At 49.2% G+C, this 15,632-nt stretch overlaps 1 protein-coding gene across 1 annotated transcript in view; it reads left to right on the top strand.

The window, feature by feature from the left end:
* The window catches only part of SMOC1 (SPARC related modular calcium binding 1), a 136,821-nt gene that overhangs the window by 35,956 nt on the left and 85,233 nt on the right, over positions 1-15,632 (top strand). The window lies entirely within an intron of this gene.

Raw genomic sequence — 15,632 nt, 5'->3', positions numbered from 1 at the left:
TTCCTAGCTGCAGGTGGAATCTGAGATGGACACTTGGGATTTACTGAGGATGTTCTCCCAGGGGGAAGGGCAGGGGAGAGGTTTACCAACGATGTGGTGCCAGATCATCGCTGGCCTGGGCCTGATCTACTGGGATGGGTGGACAAGCTGGGAAGTATAACCTCCCACATGGCTCCTGGGAGAAGGTGGCTGTCACCAAGGCATGCAGCACTTTCAGCAACCTGGGAGGCTCCAGCAGCCAGAAAAGAGGCCTGGGTGGGGCCAACACTCTCATTATTTGTTAGCCAAATGACTGAACCCCTGGAGAAGAGAATAAAGAAATGCAAGGGCTGCTGGAACCCTGGAATCTGGAAGGGCTCCACTTTTGAAGGTCCAGCACTCTATCCAGAAAGGTCATCACAGGCTAGAGATTGTTCTTTTTTCAGCTTTTCTCTTATCAAAACCAGCAGGCTAGGAAGCAAAGCTCAGCTTCCTGCTTATGCCTCAGCCTGCCAGGAAAGAAAAATTGGGACAGAATGGAGTGTGCACCAAAGTGGTGCCCCAGCTCTTCCCATGTTGTCAGCTGCTCCTGGGAACCCTGTGGCATGGAGGCCATGAAAGCTGGTCAGTTTTGTCAGATTTTCTCCCCTTATCTCTTCAGTTGGTCCCTGACTTTGCCTGCCCAAACCCACTAACACCTGGGAGCTGCTGGGAAGCAATCACCAAGTGATTGTGTTCTCCTGGGTGTTGACTGTGTTTGAAGCCGAGAAGCAGGACTCTCCTATTGGGCAGTTCCGAATATGGCCATGGACTTCAGTCTTTCCAATGCTGAATTGTGCTTTGTGTGCAAGTGCTGCCAGGACAGGGCTCAGCACCAGCCCCCACGGCACCCTGTGCACAGCGTGGTTGGTCCCTGCATCTGACTTTGTGTGGGGGACAGGGAAGATTGAGCTGTGCTCTCTGCTTTGAGCTGTGGGTCAAACCCCAGAGCAGGCTGGTCTTGGACTAAAGAAGTTGCAGAAATGAGGTTCCAGAGGCCGGGATATGTTTGGATCCTTCCCTCATTGCATTGTTATCTGTCTGGTGGGCTGGCCTGCTAGAGGCTCTGCCAGGTCAGTGACCTTTCCCTGGGGAGGCTGCTGAGCCCTGCTCTGTTCTGTGACCATCCCCGTCCCATTGCTTGGAAGCCACGTTCCTCTCCTCACTCTGTCTGCTTCTTCTTAGTGCCATTAAGGAACCATGCTAAATGCTTGCTGATAGAACCCTGGGAGAAGACAGACACCTGGGCCCCCAATAATCAACATTGGGGGGTGGGATGTGAAAGTGTACTGGGGTTGAATAACATCCCTGAGGGCTGTGTTTTATACTTTTGTCCATGGCAATAGCACCTGCAAGACCACACACCACAGCTGGGGCTTGAATTCATACATTTATTTCACCCGATCCATCGAGCTAAGAGACGTAGAACATGCTCTAGGTGCAGTGTGAGACAGACTGTGCTGCTTTAAGCTTGGCTTCAAAGATCGTTGACTTGGAGACAATCGTTGCACATCTGTTCTGTAGCCCACAGGGAGGACTTTGCAGTGGTTGGGAAAGGTTAGGGTGGCTGGCGGTATAGCAAGTCGGCTTAATATGCCAGTGGGAAGAAAGCTGTGGCCCACACTGGAAACCTCAGAGGAGGTGGAGGACTGCATGGGATGTGGGCCAGTCCTTGCTCTGGTTTGCTGAAGGGAGGCATAGCCTTTCTGGGCTGTGTACATCTAAACTGAGCCCTTGGCAAGACTGCAGATCTGTCAAGGACTTCCAGGTCGCTTCAGCCAGGGGCAATGGAGCAGAGTTCCGTCGTGTCCTGCACTGTGAGGCAGATATGGAACCCTGGAGGACCGAGAAGGGAGACACATTGAAAGGAACACAGTGCAGGAACCTTGACAAGCAGAGGAATGAGGGATGCTGGGCTCCAGGCAGTGGGTGTCCTGTCAAAAAGAAGGTGCATCTGGAATGAGATTCAGGCAGCTTCAGTCTGGGAGACCTAGCAAGGAGAAGGGGCTTGCCCAAGGCCAGGCCTGGAGTATTGATCATCCATGAGTACTTTAGGCTGGCACTTGACCGCTGTTGCAGGCTGTTGGCTTGCTGGGCTGGGCAGCAGCAAGTTGAGCTGACCTTGAATCAGTCCTCCTGCTTCAGGAAGCAGGAGGGCTTGCTCAGCCATGCCGGGCCTGTGTGGCACTCTGATTTATTTCGAGATTTTTCTTGTCTGAATCAGAGATGGTTTTTCTTGGCAAACTGCAGATTTTTCAGAAAGCAAAAATGCAGTCTCCTCATAGTCTGGGTCAGTGTAATCCCCTGTTTGTTTATGCAGGCCTACAGTGTTTGAGGCCAGAGCCAGAGCCAGAGCCAGCCAGGGGTGAGGGTCCAGCCCAGGCCAGACAGCTTAGAGCTGGGTTTGCCCACCCCAGCAAGGCTCCAGTGCTGAGCTCTTCTGACCCCTGGTGCCTTGGGCTTCCTGCATGGACTCCTTTGGAGGGGAGCTTTGGTGCTCCCCTTGAGCGTGCTTTTAGCCTCCTGGGATCTTTACTTGGGCAGGCAAGTGGAACAAGAGCCCGCCACATATGGCAGCTTATGAGAAAATTTGGATGAATCCAGGATTCGTCCTATCTTATTTTGTCCAGTGAACGTGTCCATTCAAATGGAGTTATTCCTGTTTTACAGCTCTTCAAAGCCCGAGGAATTGAATCAAGCATAGAGGAGGGTACTGCAAAAAGTTCATGGCAAATCAAATTAGAACAAAAGATTATTTGCATGGAAATCCATATATTGCTTTTCCATCTTGGCTTTTTCCGCTAACTTTCTAAAGTCTGTTCATGTGTGCTTGCCTATGTTTTGCCCTCTTGATCTTAAATTTCCCAAAGATAAGTTGAGAACACACGCCTCCCAACTCTCGGGTGTTTGTTGGTGTGGTTGCTGGGAACATTGGGCAAGGGCAGAGACCTTTCTGGAAAGGGAATGATGGCTGTCTATACAATGGGGCAGTGACTCTTGGGTGGGCATGGATCTAGAAGGGCTTTCCTGGGAACTGAGAGCCTGCCTGGGGAAGCAAGCTTGCAAACTGCACAGAGAGAAGCCTTGCCGAGGGGCTCTGCCATAGGAGAGGCCCTGGAATCCAGGGTGACCTAGTGCAGGAGGCAGAGGAAGGGTTCAGCTTGAGTCATCCTTTGTGCTGAAGTCTTTGTCTTCCACTCCACCCTTTACTTCCACCTCCCGATTCAATTTTCATTTGAGGACTGTAGCACAGTCCTGATAAGCATGGTGCTGGCTTATTACGTGATTACAGTGTGCCAAACTTTGTGCTAATTAGTCATCTTACCAGTCTTCTGGGCCAATCCATGCAATGGGAATGAATCTTAGTTTACAGAAGTTGATGCTCAGACAATGTAAGTGACTTGCCCAAGGTCTCCCAGCAAGTCAGTCATGCAGCAGGAATTTGAAATGGCTGATCTGATTCTGAAGACCATAGTCTTAAGTCATGGGCAATGGTAGCCACAGAGAGAGCTGAGAGAGAAATTGAGTGCTTTTTGAAGCCAGCAAGGTAAGCCTGAGGGTAAGGGAAGGCAGAGTGTTGTAGGAGTCTCTGTCTCCAGAAATGGAGGGGAAGAAAAGAGAAAGGCACGGATATGGAAAAGCACCAATAGTGAGCCTAGTGGGTGTGGACTAAGTAAGGTGGAGTTGCTTCATTGTGGCAACCAAGAGTTCAGCCATCGCAGAGGGCCTTGTTTCTAAGGGTGGAGAAGGAGGCAACGTAAGGGGCACTGGGCTGGAAAAAGAGAAGTCTTCCCAGAAGGATATTTCTTCCTGGGGTCTGGGCTAAGCCTCATCAGTCAGTCCCTTTCCTGGAACTTCAAGTAGGGTTTGGTACAGACCGTGACCAGTTAGGTGCACACCTGTTGAGGTATTTGTGTTGAGGAGGTGGGGATGGGGCTGGGGGAGTCTGCATAACCTGTGTGTGCTCTGTTGCCTTGCTTCTGCATCATTCCTGGTTCTGTGCCAACCTCTACCTTCGCTGCCACTTGTCCTCAGAGATGGCACTCTCTTGCCAGCCTATGTACATCTCCAGCTCGACTGCTGCTACCAGTGAGTGCCTTAGGGGATCCAGCCCCTGGAAGAGTCTGCTGGTCATGTGCCTGGTGCCCAAACTATTTGTGAGGATAGAGGGATATGCCTTTCAGGAGAAGGTTAGGGGTCCTGGATTTCGAATTCAAAGACCTGGACCAACTGTGGTTCTGGGGAGGGGGCTTTTTCACCCTAGTACCTGCCTGGGTGCCAAGTGAAAATATTTGGTCTGATTCAGATGCTTATCCTGGATGTGCAGCAGCAGCCAGACCCCTGAGCTGCAGAAGGTTGAGGATGGGACTCCAGGGTGGGAGATCTGGGGCCTCTGTGCTTGAGTCTCTGGAAAGCTTGCTTTTTTGGTGAGGACCCAGATAGACCAGGAGCCTGCCCGGCCAGAAGGCAGCTTCTAAAGGTTCCAAGCAAGACCCCAATCATCTCCTGCACCCTAGCAGGCCTGAAGCTGCTTTTGGCAGGGCACATCGAAGGTGACCTAAATGTATTGCATTTACCGAAGCGGGCTGTACTCAAGGATGGTGACAGCCCTTCCCAGAACCTTCCTCTAAGCCTTCTTCTACTACATTGACTGTTTCTTTCCAACCCCACTGCCATGGGGTAGCTTGGGTCCCTGTCAGCACCTCCTGTTGAATTTGGTGCCAGCGTCTCTTCACTGTCCATTTCGCATGTGTTCCCCTTTGCTCTGTTCTGTGTGCTGTGGCCAGAATAAGCAGCTGGGAAACAGCAGCTGGGTTAGGCAGCGACTTTCCACTCAGGCCCACAGGATGGAGGCCAGTGGTCCGAGGGATCATCGTCTGTGTTCTGTATGTGCCCAGTGCCCTCTTCCTCCTCTATTGCCAGCACCAGGGTGCTGTGTCCCTGAAGGTTGGCCCAAGCCCCACTTTCTCAGCAGTCTCCTCAGTGGCCCCTTCTTCAAGTGCCTGGGCTCTCCGTGCTTGGGATCTGTGGCTGCGGAGGTGGGAGGTGTGCGGCTCTTCCTTGTTTGCATCTCCTAACCAGAGCCTTGGTTTCTGGAAAAAGGGAGCTAGATCGAGTCCTTTGGCTGCTGGTGCAGGCCTCCCAGGGGTGCTCAAAAGAAATTGCTGAGTGATTGACAGGAAATAAGCTTCAACTGCAGCCGAATGACTCAGATAGGATCCAGGGAGTGGGAAGAGGCTTGAAAAGGATGTGGGGATGAGGGGGAGAAGACATAACAGATCTCAGAAAACTGATGGAAAATCAGAAAATTCTGCTGTGAAAGGCCATCTAAACTGCAGTGGTGGTAGTGGTGGTGGCAGCAGGGGATCCAAGTTTCTGTGGAGAAAGGTGGGTTGGGAGGAGAATGTTCAGATGTCATCATCCATGTTAAAGACTCCAGACTTTTGGCTGGGATCTACCTTCCTACTTATTATTTTTAAGATTTATGTATTTATCTCAAAGACAGAATTACTGAGAGAGAGGATGTGGTGGGGTATGAGGAGAACATGACTTTCCATCTGCTCACTCACTTTCTTGATGATGCCTACAACCCCTGGGTCTGAATCCAGCTGAAGCCAGGAGCCTGGAACTCCATCTTAGTCTCCTGCATGGGTGGCAGGAACGCAAGCACTCGGGTCATCTTCTACTGTTTTCCCAGGTGCTTTAGCGTGGACTGGCATGCACACAGGATGCCATGGTCACAGGTGGCAGCTTAATTTGTTGTGCCTCAGTGCTAACCCCTGCCTTTCTACTGCTTTCTTGTTGGCTTGGGGCATTTCTCTCCCATGATGCAACTTCAAGCAGGCTCTGATGCCAGGAGTGAGAAGAGCAGGACAGCAGGCACTGGGCAAGGGAGGGGACACCAACCTCCCTAGGGCCACCAACCATGGAGCTTTTCCCCTCTTCTGGAAGACCCTGGCTGGGATGGCTTTGCTGTCCTGTTGCCTGAACCCTGGGCTGTCCATCAAACCTCAAGCAGGTGTGCAGCCAGAGCTGCAAAGGGTGGACATGCTCAAAGGCTGGGCATACCTTACTCCGCTGTGCTTCTTGGGATTCACCAGCCCTGGGTGCTTTGGCTTGCCTGGAGCTGTTGGGGGGTAGTACACAGATGCAGCGCCTGAAGAACACCCTGGAGGGGGAGGGGAATGGTGCTTTGTGGGGAACCTGGCTGTATTTGGTAGTGGGGTGTCCTCTGCAGCAGTGATGCTGGAATGCCGGTTCCTTGTGTCCCACACTGGGCAGGCTTTGCAGCTGTGCTGCCCACAGCCTTGTGGCCTCTGTTTGGGTCCCCAGGGGTGGGGGCGGTGGGGGGGGGCAGACTACACTGAGGGAGAGGAGCAGCGGAAGGCAGGAACAAAGAGCCACAAATGAGTCAGGAGGAAAGGGGGCAGTGGAAGCCCGAGAGGGACCTTTCGGTGCCCCTGTGGACTTCAGATAGGGCATTGTTCCTACAGGTGCAGCTCCCTGCCTGGCTCTCAATGGCCGGATTAGGCACATTCAGCCTTTGTTCCCACCGCAGCCGGCCCTCTATTCATTCAAAGGCAGCTTTGTGGGCCTGGGGACCCAGCTTGGGCCGGAAGATGGAGATAGGCTGGCAGCTCTTCCTGGGGACCCTGCACAGGAGCTAGGGTGGGTAGGAGTAGGGAAATAGAGCAGGAACTGCTTTGTCGGAGCTAAGAGTTCCGGGGCCTGTACTGTGCTTGTAGGAAATAGAACTTTATTTCATGGTGAAAAATGTTAAAATCCAGGTATACTTTTAATCTCATAATGCATGTTCACTGTGTACTTTTTTGAAGACCCTACATAGGCATGCTGTTCAACATTTTTTTTTTGCATCAAAATGAGCTTGTCTTTCAATCCCATTGTCCATAAACTTAGAAATTGTTCGTTTAGTTAATTTATTTTGAAACACCAAGAGGCAGACAGGGAGAAAAGAGACAAAGAAAGCTTCATCTACTAATTTATTTCCCAATTGTCGGTCATAGCTATGGCTGGGCCAGGCAGAAGCCAGGAGTTGGTAACTCAATCTGGATCTCTCCTGTTGGTGGCAGGAGCCCAAACACCTGCTGCTTCTCAGGATACGTGTTCACAGGAACCCTGAGTGTGTGTGTGTTGGGGGAGTATTGAGACTTGAACCCAGGCACTGTGATATGGCATGCTAACATTCCAAGCAGTGTCTTAACCACTGTGATTCTTCCACAAACGTCTTGAAACACCTGCATATTGAAGCTGGGGGCAGTGACACTGGTCCTGCCATCTCTCCTCACCCTGCAGAGGACATCTGGGTCGTTGGGATGTCCAAGACAAATCAGCTTAAGACAGCCGTTTTCAACCTTTCTGAAGACATGAGCTCTTCCCCCTTCGAATCAAATGGCTGGAATTTTAAATAGGATCATTTCAAGACCATCTGGTACAGCCTAACATGTACACTGTGGCTCGCCAGAAACTTTATGTTGAAATCTTTCTCTGAGTTTTTACCCACAGCAGAACCGAGGGGGGAAAAAAGAAAGGAAAAAGAAAAGGGGGAAGCAATAAGTTTTTTGGGGTTTATTTTTCAACATGCACCTTTCAGATAAAGTTGTTTTCAAGTGTTACTCTTTTATGAACTTCAAGCCATTGAAGTAAATGCATTCTGACTGCAGGCCAATGACCCCTTATTGGAAAGGTCTAACACACACACACACACACACACACACACACACACACACACACACACACAAATCATTGGTTCAGGGGAGTAGTGTTTATCCATTGTCAGATGCTGGATGGCAACTGTGGCCTTGGAATAATGTTGGTCTCCCACTTAAAATATTCATTATTGCCGTCTCTGCAAAAGAAATAAGACATTAAAAAAAAAAAAACTACGGTTAGCAACCATCATGCTGTTTTTTAATTTAAAAATTTTTTGGAACTTGAAATATTTTCCACTTCTGTTTGCCATGGTTTTTCTACCGCTGTGGGTTGAAAATCACTGTAATATGAAATTAGAAAGAAATGCACTCACACAAATGCAACATACAAAGAAAATTGGCCATTTCACAAAAGACCCAAAGTTGAGCTTTGCTTGCAAACCAATCCTGGGAATTGTCACTACCCTCGGTGAAAATATGCTGAGCGGTGGGAAACAGCTTGAAGAACTCTCAATTTAGTTGATAATAGAAGTAATAATATAGTGCCATCTCAGATTTATCAGACACATTTGGTAAGGCAATCTCCTCTTTTATCCTCGGAACAGCCTTTGATATTAGAACTGCTGCATTCCCTCCTCATCACAGAAGAGGGAACCAAGGTTCCCACAGGGAAGCATCCTGACCAAGGTCCCCAGTCCGAGGTCAGGCTCTGGTTGTTTCACCGAAAGGCCATGCTTTTAACATTTCCCTACTCAAGGCAGGGGGCGCTCCTGAGCAGCACACCTTCTCTGCCAGGTCCTGCACAGGCTCTTTTCTGTTACAGTTTCACAGTGGATTGACTACTGGGGCACTGGTATCCATCTTTCTTCCAACTCCTAGATGAGGACAGCTCCGTTCTCTTGCATCAGAATAGAATCGGCAGTTAGTTTAGTGGTTAAGGCGCCTGCGCCCTGCATCTGGGTGTTTGGGTTTGATTCCCGGCTCTGGCTCCCAACGCGAGCTTCCTGCTAATGTAGACTCTGGGAGTCAGTGATGATAGCTCAAGTAGTTGGGTCGCTGCCATCCATCGACACGGGAGAGCTGGATTGGATTTCTGGCCTGCTGGCTGTCCTGCACAATTGGGGTTCCTCACAAAGTCAGCCCATTCTTGCTTTGCAGATGGGGTCTGCTAAGTGCAAAGCCAGCTTCCCCTGTCAGCTTGCCCCACACCATGGTGGAGGGAAATCTGATCTTTAGTATACTTTTCAATGTCTGGTCTAACAGCAGATGAGCCTCAAAAGTAAAAATGCAGATTTTTATCCCCCAAAGAAAGGCATCCTCTCTTGCCTGGGAACCAGAAGGATTCGAAATGGACGAATCATTCTTTCTGTTCCCCAAGAGTGGGTTTGCTTCAGTTTTTCACTGGTCTCCCATTGCTGCCTGCAGAATTTGACACGGTTTTATTTACTTTGCCTTGGCCCAGTGTGAGTCAGCAGGAATTTTCTCCTGCTCAGAACAGCCTCACATTTGTGTGGACTAAGATGTGAGCTTGGGCCCTGGACAGCAGTCATCAATCCTTGTCCTGGCAACTTGGTGGGGATTTTTGGCTTGAGATGGTCTGGCAGCACCAGATTTTATGTGTCACACAGCAGTTCCACATGGGCCATCTCATTTCTCTTGTCCGTGATTTTGTAGGCATTTTGTGTATGCATGTGCAAGCTCACACGTGTCCGTGTATGTATTCATGCGCTTGGTGATCTAACGCAGCTTCCCCAAAGACAGTGGAAATAGCAATAAAAAGCAACGTGCAATTTGAGCATACACTGTGTTTGAGGCTTCAGCAAGACCAGGATTTCCTCTTGTGTTTGTTTTGGTCTGCACTTGCTCAGCCTCATCCCCAGAGCTTAGGGCTTTGAGGGAGTGGATTTCCTCAAGTACTACGGATAAAGCATTTCTTCCTCTGTTATCACCCTTGTTGGTATAAATCACTCCACGGGATAAATGGGTTCAAAGGAAGAGTCTACATGTATGCCATAGGATCTGGCCCAAATGAGACAGACACTGAAATGGGAAATTTCCTTTATTATTATCCCACGACCTTGGACTTATACCGTTTTTGTTTCTCTTCTTGCTTTTATGCAATCATGAAATTGTTCTCCATGTCGAGGCGGATGTATAATTCCGGTCTCTTCGTCTTTCTCTGCATTTTGCTTGGAAGTCTTTTATCATGGGTGGGTTCTGGTGGGGCTGTATTGGTCCCCTTTGTGTTAATAAGGAGGATGGTAAATGGCAAGCGTAGGAGGACTTGCTGCACAAGATGCAGGCACTTCAGAAAATCCATGGGAAAAAAAACAAGTTAAATTTCTTCTGATGCAAAAATACTCCTGAGATCCGCGTGTAGTTTTTTCATAATGCATATTTTCTATGGGCTTTTTCAAGACCCCTGTTTGTGAGCAGACAGAAATTTCTCTAATATCAGAACAATAACAGCAGTCATGCCAAGAATCACAAATGGTGGGCTTGTGAGGGCGAAGGACAGTCCTGTAGCAGAAAGGGGAAGCAGACAGTGTTGAGATGAGAGTCTGTTTACCAGGATAAGTGGAACAGGCTTGGGAGTGGCTTACTTACGAGGATGGTAGGCTTTGCTGCGTTAGCAGTTGGGGACAGGAACTCAGTTGATGGGACTCACCTGGTACAACTGGTCCAATGAAGGAAGGTCTAGAAGTGCCCAAGACTTTTGCAGGCTCTGTGAGGATTCACCATCTAGGGAATCCATTTATCTCCTTTGGGAGACCAATGAGGATATCCGATGGCTTACATCTGAGGCTGCTGGGTGTGCCCGCAGGGAGAGGAAGGCACAGACTTCCCACACTGTTATTTTTGCGAGTGACTTAGCTGGCAGCCTCTCCTTGAGGGACAACCTGCTCTTGAATTAGAGCTATGGTTGGCTATGCCCCACCAGAGATGACTGCCTAAGGGCACTTCTGTACCAACTCTTTTGGGTGTGTGTGCATACACAGGTTCATGTGCCCACGGATAGAAATACATCTGTTGCAGATTAGGGACAGGTTTAGCTGATGATCCCATTCATTGGGAACCTGTTCAGCTCCCAACCTCTCTGTGATATTCTTACCATCATTTTAGCTATGTTATGAGTTTCTGGGGGACACTTGGTGATCATCCTAGGACCCTAATAATCATTTCTGGTGTAGTCTATGAAAAGCTGATCTCTGGATCCACTGTCAGCCTTGACAAGTTTGAGGCTGAAATCTCACTGCCGTCAACCTGTACTCTCATTACTATCTGTTCTTATAACTGGAGTCTCCAGGCCTGTCCTATGAGTGCTGCATTTATGCACAAATTACAATAGCTCAGACCCTTATCTACTTCAATAGTAGCCCCTTTTAGTCCTTCTTTTGGGGTTCCTTCAATACTTGTATGGATTCATCATCATTTTCTGCAGTTGCTCAAAACACATTTATTGCTGGTGGAACCCTTCCTGAGGACAGCCAGATCTGGGTCAAGGCAATGATTTCCCAGCTGTTATCCAGGATGTGGATTCATGTGCCAGAGTAGGGCTGAGTCTTATGCAAAAGTGAGAAGGCCCTGCCTCATTCTATGTCTCTTTGTCACCTTGGCCTGTAACAGCTGTGAATGTCCCGGATCTCTGCCAAGGATCTTTGAATCTCTTGAACACCCTTTTGTGTTTCTGCACCTCCTACTTGGCCAAGAATCTCATGGAGTCTCCCATGCGATCAATTCTGGTTTTTGAGAAACCAGCACACAGGTGGTTCCCTCAACCCCTTCCAAAGTCACTAACTCCTCTTCCAACCAAACTTCTACCCCAGTCTCCCAGTTGTAAAACACACCTCACAGATCTCTACCTATAAAACGCTGCTGCTGATGGTGGGACAGAGTATGGGGGTGAGGGGCAGGAGTATTTGGGGCTTTTTGCCCATCCAGACTGCTCTGTGACATGTGAGATATTTCTGTTCTTGGCAGGCACAGTGCAAATTTGGAGGACATTGCTGGGCAGAGCTCATAGGAGTGTAAAAGATGACCTTGGAAGGAGCCACAAGCCATAGATCGCCTCTGCCAGCTGGATAGATTGTGTGAACCTGACAGTCTCTCCCTACCAGATGTGTGTGTCATGGGGATGCAGGGAGAATGTGCACCTCCTCCTTGTCATCTACACACCTCTGCAAGTCTGAGCCCCCTCTTACACTGCACAATCTTATGAGCTCACCACAAGGACAAGACCACTTTGTGGCTCCTTGTGAATCACACAAGTTTCATCTTTGTTTCCCCCTGTGCTCGAGGGGCTAAAAGGATTGGAAAACTCTAGGGTCTGGGACCAGAAGAACCCCATGTTTGATTTGCAGGAGAGAGGTTTTTATTTACATTGGTGGAAGCAGGAGCGGGGGGGAAGAGAGCTCGACTTTCTCCCAGTCTTTGCTCTGGGAGTTGTGTTGGCTGATATGTAGTAGTGGTGATATGGGGGTGTGGACGCCAGAAACACAAATACATGCTTTTTGTCTCTCATCAAAAGATGCAGGATGGTGTTTGGCACCTCTTGAGCTGCCTGTGTGTCAGGTCTGTGTGTCTAGGGTCAAATACCAGGTCTGCTCATGATTTCAACTTCTCACTCATGTACACCATGGGAGGCAGCAGGGAGTGGCTCCGGACCTGGGTCCCTGCCGCCTGCGTGAGAGACCTTGCTCAAGTTCTGGGCTCCTGGCTTCAGCCTGGCTGTTGAGAGCAACGGGGGGGGGGGGCGGTGGTTGGGAGTGAATCATTGGATAGATCTTTGTGTCTCTTCTGCGTCTCTCTGCCTTTAAAGCAAATAAATTTAAAAAAAAAAAAGAAAAAAAGATAAAGTTGTGAGGTCCTGTTATTGCTAAAGGAGGTTTAAACCAAAGGATCTCTAAGTCACAGCTTTGACTCATTCGGAGAAATGTTTGTATCTTAAATCATCCTCATTTCTTCTTCCTCACAGAGATGCTTGCTTGTGGCAACTCACCTGTCCCTTGCCAGTGCTGTGGGCCATGGTGGAACACACCTGTCACCCCCTGTGTGGCTGCAGCCCCGTTCTGTGCAGACAACGATTTGGTCATTGCTGCTCTGACTTCACTCTGTGGCTTCCGACTCCACCTGGCACATTGAGCTTGGGTTTGCTGAGTGTGAGCTCATTGCCTACAGCATGCTGGGCTGTTTTGCCACTCCCTTGGCCCGAACATGCCCTTCTTTTCACCTTACTCTTGTCATGCTCATATGTAAGGCCTCCCTGTTTGGCCTTTGTGTGTATCCTCTGTGTGAGGTTTCTAAAACTTGGGTTTCATCTTGTCTTTTACTTCTTCCCCTAGATTCTGATCCTTAAAAAATTAAAAAAGAAAAGAAGCACACACACACACACACACACACACACACACACACACACACACACACACACCAAAAACAGCTGGGAATTTTCAGCTTTTCAACCTGTGACCAGAGTCATAACCTTATGGTTTTCCTCCATGGTCATTTCTGGATATTATGAAGTGAGTTTGCTCATCTAGTTGTACCTACTGCTATGGCCTGGTGTGTCAGAGGATGTCTCTTTGTCCTTGTGGAGATCATTCATGATGCCCCTTGTCTTTGAAATCCTCTCTGGCCCTTCTGGTCTGCACTGGGGTCCCACTGTGACCCCAGGTGACAGTGGAGTGGTGACTGCACAGCCTGGGGGCACATGAGGCTCTAAGCAACTCTTTGCTAGGGGTGCCTTTCTTCTCCCTTTTCCTCTGTTTCGCTTTTGTGGCCCTGTTACCAACAGCATTCCATTTCCAAAGATTTTGCCCTTTTGTCTGTTTGTGACTTCAGCTTTACTTCCAGGTTCTCGGTTTCCAAGATGCAGTCCCAGTGGAGATAGCCATGTGCATGTCTGTCTTGCAAAGAGATTAGCTCTGGGGGATTGTGTTTGTGTTTATTTTCATAACCCCAGTGCACCTCAAATGATGCCTTGTAATTGAAAGAGGGGAGGAGAGAAATCTCTAAAACCTCTGGGTGTTTGAGTGGGGCGGGGGAGCTTTGAGGGATCTGCTGTGTCTTTCAGAGCACTTATTACTTGGATTTTTTTGTTTGTTTTGTGTTTTATGTGTTTTGTTTATTGTTGGTTTATTGTGATATAATTCACATGCAGTGTAATTTACTCTTAGGTGCACACTTTCATGATTTTTAGCAAAGGTATACAGATGTGTAATGACAATCAAGGTATGGAGTATTATCATTGCCCCCCAAACATCCCTGTATAGTACCCTCATCCCTGGCTCTGGTTGCTGCCCATCTGATTTCTATCTCTTTAGCTTGGTCTTTTCTAGAAGGTCATAGAAAGGGAGTTGTATCCTGTGTTCTGTGTTGGATCTGGCTTCTTTCACTTAGCATAATGCTTTGTTTTCTGGAAACTAGATGATCCGAGTCCTGACCCCTGCTCTCTGTGCACCTGCTTTGCTAAAAGGCTGGTTGGGACGTGGGCTTGAAGGCGCAGATAGGGCTTGTGTGAGTTGAAAGCATTGAGGAAGTGCTCCTCCTTCTACATCCCACCTCTGTAGAGTGGGATCCCAGCTGCTTTGTCCAAAGCATGGAACACCCCTCCCCCATGACTGTCTGCCCTTCCCCACAGAGACATCCCTGGGTCTTGATTGCTCCACTGCCTAGCCAGGGTGGGGGCGGGGATGGGACACAATGAAGAGGGAACTGGGCAATTGGGTGAAGTGACCACTAAATTCTTCCCTTGGGGCAGGGGGTGGCAGGCGAGGTGATGGAGGTCAGGCAGGGCCTGGCTACAACAACAGAAGTGATTCCAGCTGCCCAACAGCTGGAGGGGGTGTCTGCTTTCTCTCTGCAGTGGTGTGAAAAGCCCCTTCATCAGGGCATGCATGTGGTTGTCAGGCCCCTGGGTGAGGTGTGTGGAGGAAGAACAGACACAGCCTTGCAGCCAGGCCTCCCCTTCCCTCTGACCTCCCTTATCTCCCCTCCTCCCTCTTGGCAAAGTCCACACTGAGCTGCCTTTGCACCTGTGTAAATGCAGTGGTCGCGGGGTCAGGCAAGGGTGAGAGCTGGCTGGCAAAAAAAAGAGGACCGTGGCTTTTCAGTGCAGATGATGGATTCCACAGTAGTTGGAAACTGCTCCTCAGGAGAAAGGCCCATGTTGGGTATTTGTAGATGGGGAGGCAGATGGTCACAGGGTTGGAGCATTACAAGCTGGGCCACAGCGAGATGTCTGGAATGTGGTTCTTCACTTTTCAGTCCAGGCATTGGCTCCAGGAGTGCCATTTCCACCTCGTTGTAGCAGATTTACCTGCAGAAATGGTTTTCAGGAGCTTGAGCTGGACTTGGACTTATAAACAAGACCGAAAAATCATCCATTCAGTCTTTCAGGAAAGTGGTTTTGGTTTCCAGCGATCTTCTCTGCTGCCTGAGGGGCCGCTGTCAGAGAAGACCTCAACCACTGTGGTGTTGCTAGAGATACCAAGAGAGCCCCCTCTGCCTCTTGAGCCGCCTCTGGGCTCAGTGCTAGATATCCTTGCATTCGAGGGAACTTTGTTTATGGTGGACAGAGTCTGGGTTGTTAAAATCAGAGTGAAAAGAGGGCGGTGGTTAGAAGCTTGATCTTGCAGAGTGCCGGTTTCTCCGCATTTGGTGGAAACATAAACACTGTAGGAGACCAACTTTGGGCAAGACCTCTTTTGGATTCTAGACATCCAGAGATGTGGCTTCCAGATCTAGGGTCTTTCCTGCAAGGAGCTTAAAGCCTGGGGAGGGAGGGTGAACAAGTCATGTAGAATTTAATGAATCATTTCATCACAGTTGTGGCACATGTCCCAACCTCTTCTGCAAGTCAGGTGTCCCAAGGAGGCATCATCTGCATTGAGACTGGAATGTCGAATAGGACTTTGAGGGGTAGAAGAGGTAGAAGTACATTTCAGG

This window comes from Ochotona curzoniae, unplaced genomic scaffold (assembly GCF_017591425.1).
Source record: "Ochotona curzoniae isolate NIBS_2020 unplaced genomic scaffold, NIBS_Ocur_1.0 contig_2688, whole genome shotgun sequence".
Taxonomy (NCBI): Eukaryota; Metazoa; Chordata; class Mammalia; order Lagomorpha; family Ochotonidae; genus Ochotona; species Ochotona curzoniae.
This window is presented reverse-complemented; position numbering and strand designations above follow the sequence as displayed.